The 10933-nt window shown below is 41.7% G+C and overlaps 2 long non-coding RNA genes across 2 annotated transcripts; both read right to left on the minus strand.

Annotated features, from left to right (window-relative positions):
• Window positions 1–3775: 3775 nt before the first annotated feature.
• On the minus strand, window positions 3776–9762 carry LOC116371187 (uncharacterized). The gene is made up of 3 exons (XR_004208872.1): window positions 9705–9762; window positions 8404–8572; window positions 3776–3880 (listed from the first exon to the last, which is right to left on the minus strand). It is a non-coding gene; the product is annotated as an uncharacterized LOC116371187 (long non-coding RNA).
• Window positions 9757–10766, minus strand: LOC116371188 (uncharacterized). The gene is made up of 3 exons (XR_004208873.1): window positions 10702–10766; window positions 10387–10467; window positions 9757–9808 (listed from the first exon to the last, which is right to left on the minus strand). It is a non-coding gene; the product is annotated as an uncharacterized LOC116371188 (long non-coding RNA).
• Between the last annotated feature and the right edge of the window lie 167 nt (window positions 10767–10933).

Below are 10933 nucleotides of genomic sequence, written 5' to 3' on the forward strand. Positions count from 1 at the left end.
AAACCCCAGGAAGAGTAGCTGCTGCCTTGGCAGGAACTAATGGGGATCCATAATAAACCCCAGGAAGAGTAGCTGCTGCCTTGGCAGGAACTAATGGGGATCCATAATAAACCCCAGGAAGAGTAGCTGCTGCCTTGACAGGAACTAATAGGGATCCATAATAAACCCAGGAAGAGTAGCTGCTGCCTTGACAGGAACTAATAGGGATCCATAATAAACCCCAGGAAGAGTAGCTGCTGCCTTGGCAGGAACTAATGGGGATCCATAATAAACCCCAGGAAGAGTAGCTGCTGCCTTGACAGGAACTAATAGGGATCCATAATAAACCCCAGGAAGAGTAGCTGCTGCCTTGACAGGAACTAATAGGGATCCATAATAAACCCCAGGAAGAGTAGCTGCTGCCTTGGCAGGAAACTAATGGGGATCCATAATAAACCCCAGGAAGAGTAGCTGCTGCCTTGGCAGGAAATAATGGGGATCCATAATAAACCCCAGGAAGAGTAGCTGCTGTCTTGGCAGGAACTAATGGGGATCCATAATAAACCCCAGGAAGAGTAGCTGCTGCCCTGGCAGGAAACTAATGGGGATCCATAATCCCCCTGCAGGTCACTCTGGGGCATTGTATTGGTTCATCTCTGTACAGAACACAGAGCTCCGCCTGCAGGTCACTCTGGGGCATAGCATTGGTTAATCTCTGTACAGAACATACAGAGCTCCCCCCGCAGGTCACTCTGGGGTATAGCATTGGTTCATCTCTGTACAGAACATACAGAGCTCCCCCTGCAGGTCACTCTGGGGTATTGCACTGGTTCATTTCTAGAATCAAACACTTCCATTTCACAACAGGATGCTGAAAAACGAGTCCAATGCATTTGTCTTACCAGGGTTATATTATTGGAACACCCCTCCTATCTAGTGGCTCAACTGAAACCCTGCAACTTGTTTCAGTTTCTAGTTTGATCAGTCCTATGTACAGAACACACATGGTAACAGGAAGTTATCATTCCCTTTTTGTGGGGGGGGTATGATATGTATGTCTCCAACTTCCTCACTCATCAATATTCATGGTTCATTCAGGATGATCTGTAACCATGGTAACAGGAAGTTATCATTCCTTTTTTTGGGGGGGGGGGGGGTTGATATGTATGTCTCCAACTTCCTCACTCATCAATATTCATGTTCATTCAGGATGATCTGTAACCACGGTAACATCCACATAACCACGGTAACATCCATGTTTAGAAACATTCCATTCGTATTTATAGGATTTACAAGTTTGATGTAGTCATTGGGTGCTGTGAATATGGGCCGAAATACTTGACTTTGTAATACTTTAATACGCCAGTGGATCTGTCCAATACTTCCTGTCCCTTAAAATGGGGGGGGGGGGGACTATTCACAACAAGCGCTGTCATTTCTAAATGTTTCACCTGATATGGATGAAAATACCCTCAAATTAAAGGTGACAGTCTGACCTTTAACCTCAGTCATTTATCATTTCAAATCCAAAAGTGTTGGGAGTACAGAGCCAGAAACAACAACAAAACATGTCACTGTCCCAATACTTCTGGAGCGTACTGTATTGATGGATAACACTTATGACTGAGGAGCCAAAACACAAGCTTGTAGCCTCACTCTAACCACTAGGCTACCTACACTTATGACTGAGGAGCCAAAACACAAGCTTGTAGCCTCACTCTAACCACTAGGCTACCTACACCTTATGACTGAGGAGCCAAAACACAAGCTTGTTAGCCTCACTCTAACCACTAGGCTACCTACACTTATGACTGAGGCGCTTACATTAAACTGTCTTACCGGATCAGAACCCAAAACACAAGCTTGTTATCCTCCACTGTGTGTAAAGAATGTCATTTTAAACCTGAAAACACAGTTAAAACTATCATTCTGATCTCATAGATGGTCAGTCGTAGCTCCGTCTATGAACTTGAGAGTGGCTCCATTCCTCAGCTGTTGCCATGAAAAAGAGGCCGGGTGGAGGCTTGGTTGTTGTTTCAATCCCAGATGCACCTTTCAGACGGTATGAATCAAAGTTCACAAATTATAATAAAGACATTTTTCTGTTGTTTGAAATAAATCAATAACTTGTATTTTATTTAGTCATTTTGAATCAAAAGATGAGTGTATAATTGTGAAATAAACAGTGTCGTGGTCTTGTATCAATATACACACATTATTAACACTATGTCCGCTTATAAAGCTCTTATAAACATTATTAGGTCGTTATTTTATTACATATATGAACTTAGAAATACTGAATGATAAACAGTTTATTTACTCAATTGTTAACAAACTATTTAATAATGTCTTATAAGTTATAAACAGACATTAAGGTAGTGTCCCATAGGACTCTGGTCCCTATATATAGTGCACTATTTTAGACCAGGGTCCATAGGGATCTAGACCAGGGTCCATAGGGCTCTAGACCAGGGTCCACAGGGCTCTAGACCAGGGTCCACAGGGCTCTAGACCAGGGTCCATAGGGCTCTAGACCAGGGTCCATAGGGCTCTGGACCAGGGTCCACAGGGCTCTAGACCAGGGTCCACAGGGCTCTAGACCAGGGTCCATAGGGCTCTAGACCAGGGTCCGTAGGGCTCTAGACCAGGGTCCATAGGGATCTAGACCAGGGTCCATAGGGCTCTAGACCAGGGTCCACAGGGCTCTAGACCAGGGTCCACAGGGCTCTAGACCAGGGTCCATAGGGCTCTAGACCAAGGTCCATAGGGCTCTGGACCAGGGTCCACAGGGCTCTAGACCAGGGTCCACAGGGCTCTAGACCAGGGTCATAGGGCTCTAGACCAGGGTCCGTAGGGCTCTAGACCAGGGTCCATAGGGCTCTGGGTTCAGGGTCCATAGGGCTAGACCAGGGTCCATAGGCTAGACCAGGGTCCATAGGGCTCTAGACCAGGGTCCATAGGGCCTCTAGACCAGGTCCATAGGCTCTAGACCAGGGTCCGTAGGCTCTAGACCAGGGTCCATAGGGCTCTGGGCTCAGGGTCCATAGGGCTCTAGACCAGGGTCCACAGGGCTCTAGACCAGGGCCATAGGGCTCTAGACCAGGGTCCACAGGGCTCTAGACCAGGGTCCATAGGGCTCTAGACCAGGGTCCACAGGGCTCTAGACCAGGGTCCATAGGGCTCTAGACCAGGGTCCACAGGGCTCTAGACCAGGGTCCACAGGGCTCTAGACCAGGGTCCATAGGGCTCTAGACCAGGGTCCATAGTGCTCTGGTCTAAAGTAGTGCACTATATTGAGGATATGATACCATTTGGGATGCATCCCAGGTCAGTGTTTACCTGATCACTCATCATTTACATCGGAACAAAACATTCAGAGGCTATGGGGCTGTCCCATTTCACCGGTTCACTTCAATCCAACAGCAAGTAAATGAGAATATAGTGAATATATATATCACAACCCCTGGTCTGAGCTTAAAAACATCTTATTTACAAGTGAGTTTATTTACAGAGATCATTCCTAGTGTCTTTGTTCACTGCTGTCCAGCTGCCCTGATTGAAATGACTGTTATTAGTTCACTAAATAATCTATATGTATTATCAATACCTTCTCAACACTGACCACAAGAGGCTCCGAAACACCAGGTCTAAGATCAAATAAACTCCATGTCTCAGGTCTAGGAGCAGGTCTAAGATCAGAAAACTCCATGTCTCAGGTCTAGGAGCAGGTTTAGGAGCAGGTCTAGGAGCAGGTCTAAGATCAGAAAACTCTATGTCTCAGGTCAAGAGCAGGTCAAGGAGCAGGTCTAGGAGCAGGTCTAGGAGCAGTCTAGGAGCAGGTCTAGGAGCAGGTCAGCTCCTCAGAGGGTTAGACAGGCACCGCTGTCACTTTCCACAACTCCTGAAAAAGAGAAAGTCTAACATTGAATTGGAGTTGATGACAACGCAATATATAAAAGACTGTAAATACCCACACTTGAAGCACCACATATTTAGCCCTGGAGCACGTTCTGATTGGCCAGTGAGGGGGTCATGGCCTCAACACACCTACAACCGTTCTGATTGGCCAGTGAGGGGGTCATGCCTCAACACACCTACAACACGTTCTGATTGGCCAGTGAGGGGGTCATGCTCAACACACCTACAACACGTTCTGATTGGCCAGTGAGGGGGTCATGTCTCATGTCTTCCCCAGCGCTAAGATGTACCACTGTGTGAAGCTTTGTAGATGTACAAATGTGTTAGCTTAGTAGATTTACCATTGTGTTAGCTGAGTATATTTACCATTGTGATAGCTGAGTATATTTACCATTGTGATAGCTGAGTATATTTACCATTGTGATAGCTGAGTATATTTACCATTGTGATAGCTGAGTATATTTACCATTGTGATAGCTGAGTATATTTGGATAGGGGTTTAGGATATAGTACTAGAAACATACTGTTGGATAGGGGTTTAGGATATAGTACTAGAAACATACTGTTGGATAGGGGTTTAGGATATAGTACTAGAAACATACTGTTGGGTTTAGGATATAGTACTAGAAACATACTGTTGGGTTTAGGATATAGTACTAGAAACATACTGTTGGATAGGGGTTTAGGATAGTACTAGAAACATACTGTTGGATAGGGGTTTAGGATATAGTACTAGAAACATACTGTTGGATAGGGTTTAGGATATAGTACTAGAAACATACTGTTGGGTTTAGGATATAGTACTAGAAACATACTGTTGGATAGGGGTTAGGATATAGTACTAGAAACATACTGTTGGGTTTAGGATATAGTACTAGAAACATTCTGTTGGATAGGGGTTTAGGATATAGTACTAGAAACATACTGTTGGATAGGGGTTTAGGATATAGTACTAGAAACATACTGTTGGATAGGGGTTTAGGATATAGTACTAGAAACATACTGTGGGTTTAGGATATAGTACTGGAAACATACTGTTGGATAGGGGTTTAGGATATAGTACTAGAAACATACTGTTGGGTTTAGGATATAGTACTAGAAACATACTGTTGGATAGGGGTTTAGGATATAGTACTAGAAACATACTGTTGGATAGGGGTTTAGGATATAGTACTAGAAACATACTGTTGGATAGGGGTTTAGGATATAGTACTAGAAACATACTGTTGGGTTTAGGATATAGTACTAGAAACATACTGTTGGATAGGGGTTTAGGATATAGTACTAGAAACATACTGTTGGGTTTAGGATATAGTACTAGAAACATACTCTTGTGTTTAGGATATAGTACTAGAAACATACTGTTGGGTTTAGGATATAGTACTAGAAACATACTGTTGGATAGGGGTTTAGGATATAGTACTAGAAACATACTGTTGGGTTTAGGATATAGTACTAGAAACATACTGTTGGATAGGGGTTTAGGATATAGTACTAGAAACATACTGTTGGATAGGGGTTAGGATATAGTACTAGAAACATATGTTGGATAGGGGTTTAGGATATAGTACTAGAAACATACTGTTGGGTTTAGGATATAGTACTAGAAACATACTGTTGGATAGGGTTTAGGATATAGTACTAGAAACATACTGTTGGATAGGGGTTTAGGATATAGTACTAGAAACATACTGTTGGGTAGGGGTTTAGGATATAGTACTAGAAACATACTGTTGGATAGGGGTTTAGGATATAGTACTAGAAACATACTGTTGGTTTAGGATATAGTACTAGAAACATACTGTTGGATAGGGGTTTAGGATATAGTACTAGAAACATACTGTTGGGTTTAGGATATAGTACTAGAAACATACTGTTGGATAGGGGTTTAGGATATAGTACTAGAAACATACTGTTGGATAGGGGTTAGGATATAGTACTAGAAACATACTGTTGGGTTTAGGATATAGTACTAGAAACATACTGTTGGGTTTAGAATATAGTACTAGAAACATTCTGTTGGATAGGGGTTTAGGATATAGTACTAGAAACATACTGTTGGGTTTAGGATATAGTACTAGAAACATTCTGTTGGATAGGGGTTTAGGATATAGTACTAGAAACATACTGTTGGATAGGGTTTAGGATATAGTACTAGAAACATACTGTTGGGTTTAGGATATAGTACTAGAAACATACTGTTGGATAGGGGTTTAGGATATAGTACTAGAAACATACTGTTGGGTTTAGGATATAGTACTAGAACATACTGTTGGATAGGGGTTTAGGATATAGTACTAGAAACATACTGTTGGATTGGGGTTTAGGATATAGTACTAGAAACATACTGTTGGGTTTAGGATATAGTACTAGAAACATACTGTTGGGTTTAGGATATAGTACTAGAAACATACTGTTGGATAGGGGTTTAGGATATAGTACTAGAAACATACTGTTGGATAGGGGTTTAGGATATAGTACTAGAAACATACTGTTGGATAGGGGTTTAGGATATAGTACTAGAAACATACTGTTGGGTTTAGGATATAGTACTAGAAACATACTGTTGGATAGGGGTTTAGGATATAGTACTAGAAAATTACTGTTGGGTTTAGGATATAGTACTAGAAACATACTGTTGGGTTTAGGATATAGTACTAGAAACATACTGTTGGATAGGGGTTTAGGATATAGTACTAGAAACATACTGTTGGATAGGGGTTTAGGATATAGTACTAGAAACATACTGTTGGATAGGGGTTTAGGATATAGTACTAGAAACATACTGTTGGGTTTAGGATATAGTACTAGAAACATACTGTTGGATAGGGGTTTAGGATATAGTACTAGAAACATACTGTTGGGTTTAAGATATAGTACTAGAAACATTCTGTTGGGTTTAGGATATAGTACTGGAAACATACTGTTGGGTTTAAGATATAGTACTAGAAACATACTGTTGGGTTTAGGATATAGTACTGGAAACATACTGTTGGGTTTAAGATATAGTACTAGAAACATACTGTTGGGTTTAGGATATAGTACTAGAAACATTCTGTTGGGTTTAGGATATAGTACTGGAAACATACTGTTGGGTTTAGGATATAGTACTAGAAACATACTGTTGGATAGGGGTTTAGGATATAGTACTAGAAACATACTGTTGGGTTTAGGATATAGTACTAGAAACATACTGTTGGGTTTAGGATATAGTACTAGAAACATACTGTTGGGTTTAGGATATAGTACTAGAAACATTCTGTTGGGTTTAGGATATAGTACTAGAAACATTCTGTTGGGTTTAGGATATAGTACTGGAAACATACTGTTGGGTTTAAGATATAGTACTAGAAACATACTGTTGGGTTTAGGATATAGTACTGGAAACATACTGTTGGGTTTAAGATATAGTACTAGAAACATACTGTTGGGTTTAGGATATAGTACTAGAAACATTCTGTTGGGTTTAGGATATAGTACTAGAAACATACTGTTGGGTTTAGGATATAGTACTGGAAACATACTGTTGGGTTTAGGATATAGTACTAGAAACATACTGTTGGATAGGGGTTTAGGATATAGTACTAGAAACATACTGTTGGGTTTAGGATATAGTACTAGAAACATACTGTTGGATAGGGGTTTAGGATATAGTACTAGAAACATACTGTTGGGTTTAGGATATAGTACTAGAAACATTCTGTTGGGTTTAGGATATAGTACTGGAAACATACTGTTGGGTTTAGGATATAGTACTAGAAACATACTGTTGGATAGGGGTTTAGGATATAGTACTAGAAACATACTGTTGGGTTTAGGATATAGTACTAGAAACATACTGTTGGATAGGGGTTTAGGATATAGTACTAGAAACATACTGTTGGATAGGGGTTAGGATATACTACTAGAAACATACTGTTGGATAGGGGTTTCGGATATAGTACTAGAAACATACTGTTGGATAGGGGTTTAGGATATAGTACTAGAAACATACTGTTGGTTTAGGATATAGTACTAGAAACATACTGTTGGATAGGGGTTTAGGATATAGTACTAGAAACATACTGTTGGGTTTAGGATATAGTACTAGAAACATACTGTTGGGTTTAGGATATAGTACTAGAAACATACTGTTGGATAGGGGTTTAGGATATAGTACTAGAAACATACTGTTGGATAGGGGTTTAGGATATAGTACTAGAAACATACTGTTGGGTTTAGGATATAGTACTAGAAACATACTGTTGGATAGGGTTTAGGATATAGTACTAGAAACATACTGTTGGGTTTAGGATATAGTACTAGAAACATACTGTTGGGTTTAGGATATAGTACTAGAAACATACTGTTGGATAGGGGTTTAGGATATAGTACTAGAAACATACTGTTGGGTTTAGGATATAGTACTGGAAACATACTGTTGGGTTTAGGATATAGTACTAGAAACATACTGTTGGGGTTTTCTAGGTTCAGTAAAGTGTGTATGTGAAACTGTCTGTCTCTCACCAGTTGCTCTATGCGCTCATACAGCAGGCACTGTGGGAAAGAGGGTGTGACCTGCTCCACTGTGAAGCATGTCCGTCCCTCCCTCAGCTCCTGCATCTCACACAGACAGTGGCGGAAATGGTCGTAGGCCTCGCAGGATATGTCCATGTGTCTCAGAGTGAAGTTCAGCCTGGGGAAGGAAGGAACACACACACACACACACACACCACACACACACACACACAACACCACACACACACACACACACACCACACAGTAATTACAAGATGTGGCACATGAGCTGGATATATTTTTTACATTAAGCATAAATCTATATATACAAGAACCCGATGGTCACTCTGACAGAGCTCCAGAGTTCCTCTGTGGAGATGGGAGAAACTTCCAGAAGGACAACCATCTCTGCAGCACTCCACCAATCAGGCCTTTATGGTAGAGTGGCCAGACAGAAGCCACTCCTCAGGAAAAGCCACATGACAGCCCGCTAGGAGTTTGTCAAGAGGCACCTAAAGGACTCTCAGACCATGATAAACAAGATTCTCTGGTCTGATGAAGCCAAGATTGAACTCTTTGGCCTGAATGCGAAGCGTCACGTCTGGAGGAAACCTGGCATCATCCCTACAGTGAAGTATGGTGGTGGAAGCATCCTGATGTGCAGATTTTTCAGCAGCAGGGATTGGGAGACTAGTCAGGATCGAGGGAAAGATGAACGGAGCAAAGTACAGAGAGATCCTTGATGAAAACCTGCTCCAGAGTGTTCAGAACCTCAGACTGGGGCGAAGGTCCACCTTTCAACAGGACCACGACCCTAAGAACACAGCCAAGACAACGCAGTAGTGGCTTCGGGACAAGTCTCTGAATGTCCGTGAGTGGCCCAGCCAGAATAGACAGGTATATAGTACAGGTATGTTACCTCTTCTCTATAGACAGGTATGTAGTACAGGTATGTTACCTCTTCTCTATAGACAGGTATGTAGTACAGGTATGTTACCTCTTCTCTATAGACAGGTATGCAGTACAGGTATGTTACCTCTTCTCTATAGACAGGTATGTAGTACAGGTATGTTACCTCTTCTCTATAGACAGGTATGTAGTACAGGTATGTTACCTCTTCTCTATAGACAGGTATGTAGTACAGGTATGTTACCTCTTCTCTATAGACAGGTATGTAGTACAGGTATGTTACCTCTTCTATAGACATAAGGTATGTAGTACAGGTATGTTACCTCTTCTCTATAGACAGGTATGTAGTACAGGTATGTTACCTCTTCTCTATAGACAGGTATGTAGTACAGGTATGTTACCTCTTCTCTATAGACAGGTATGTAGTACAGGGGAGACGGAGGTTGTTACAGATTCTGTTACAGCGTTCGGAACAGCGCGTCTGTCAGGTCGTCATCGTAGCACACTGGAACAAAAGACAAATAAATATAGTTTATTACAATTAACGTTCCACAGAGATCATTAACGTTCCACAGAGATCATTAACGTTCCACAGAGATCATTAACATTCCACAGAGATCATTAACGTTCCACAGAGATCATTAACATTCCACAGAGATCATCAGATTACATTTGATACCATAAAATAACACCTGATCCTACCGGTTTAACACCTGATCCTACCGGTTAACACCTGATCCTACCGGTTAAACATCTGATCCCACCGGTTAACACCTGATCCTACCGGTTAAACAACTGATCCTACCGTTTAAACACCTGATCCTACGGTTAAACACATGATCCTACCGGTTAAACACCTGATCCTACCGGTTAAACACCTGATCCTACCGGTTAAACACCTGATCCTACGGTTAAACACCTGATCCTACCGGTTAAACACCTGATCCTACCGGTTAAACACCTGATCCTACCGGTTAAACACCTGATCCTACCGGTTAAACACCTGATCCTACCGGTTAAACACCTGATCCTACGGTTAAACACCGGATCCTACCGGTTAACACCTTATCAAAACTGTCTTACCGTCAGCCGCGATGATAATTGTTGTGTTGTCATGGAGATCTGCCACTTCATCCTCTGTCCATCCAAACTCTGCATCAGCGTCTGAGAAACAAGACATGAATGGATGAGAAAGAGGAGAGATCAGCAGAGACCATGGTTTAACATCATGTGTGTTTCTCTATGTGTGTGTGTGTGTGTGTGTGTTCTCTCTTGTGTGTGTTTGTGTTTCTCAAGTGTGTGTGTGTGTGTGTGTGTGGTGTTTCTCAATGTGTGTGTGTGTGTGTGTTCTTGTTTCTCAATGTGTGTGTGTGGTGTGTGTTCGTGTAGCCTGCCCACCTGTGCAGAGATCGTGTCTGAGCCAGTCCAGTAGACGTACTCGCCCTTCCCACCTGTAAGAGAGACAATACTATAATGATATTATATATATATATATGAAACAGTCAGGGAGAGAGAGAGAGAGAGAGAGAGACAAACACTATAATGATATATATATATGAAACAGTCAGGGAGAGAGAGAGCTAGCCTGGTACTACATATTGTAATGAAACAGCCGGGAGAAAGAGAGAGC

The sequence above is a fragment of the Oncorhynchus kisutch genome, unplaced genomic scaffold (assembly GCF_002021735.2).
Source record: "Oncorhynchus kisutch isolate 150728-3 unplaced genomic scaffold, Okis_V2 scaffold2963, whole genome shotgun sequence".
Lineage (NCBI taxonomy): Eukaryota > Metazoa > Chordata > Actinopteri > Salmoniformes > Salmonidae > Oncorhynchus > Oncorhynchus kisutch.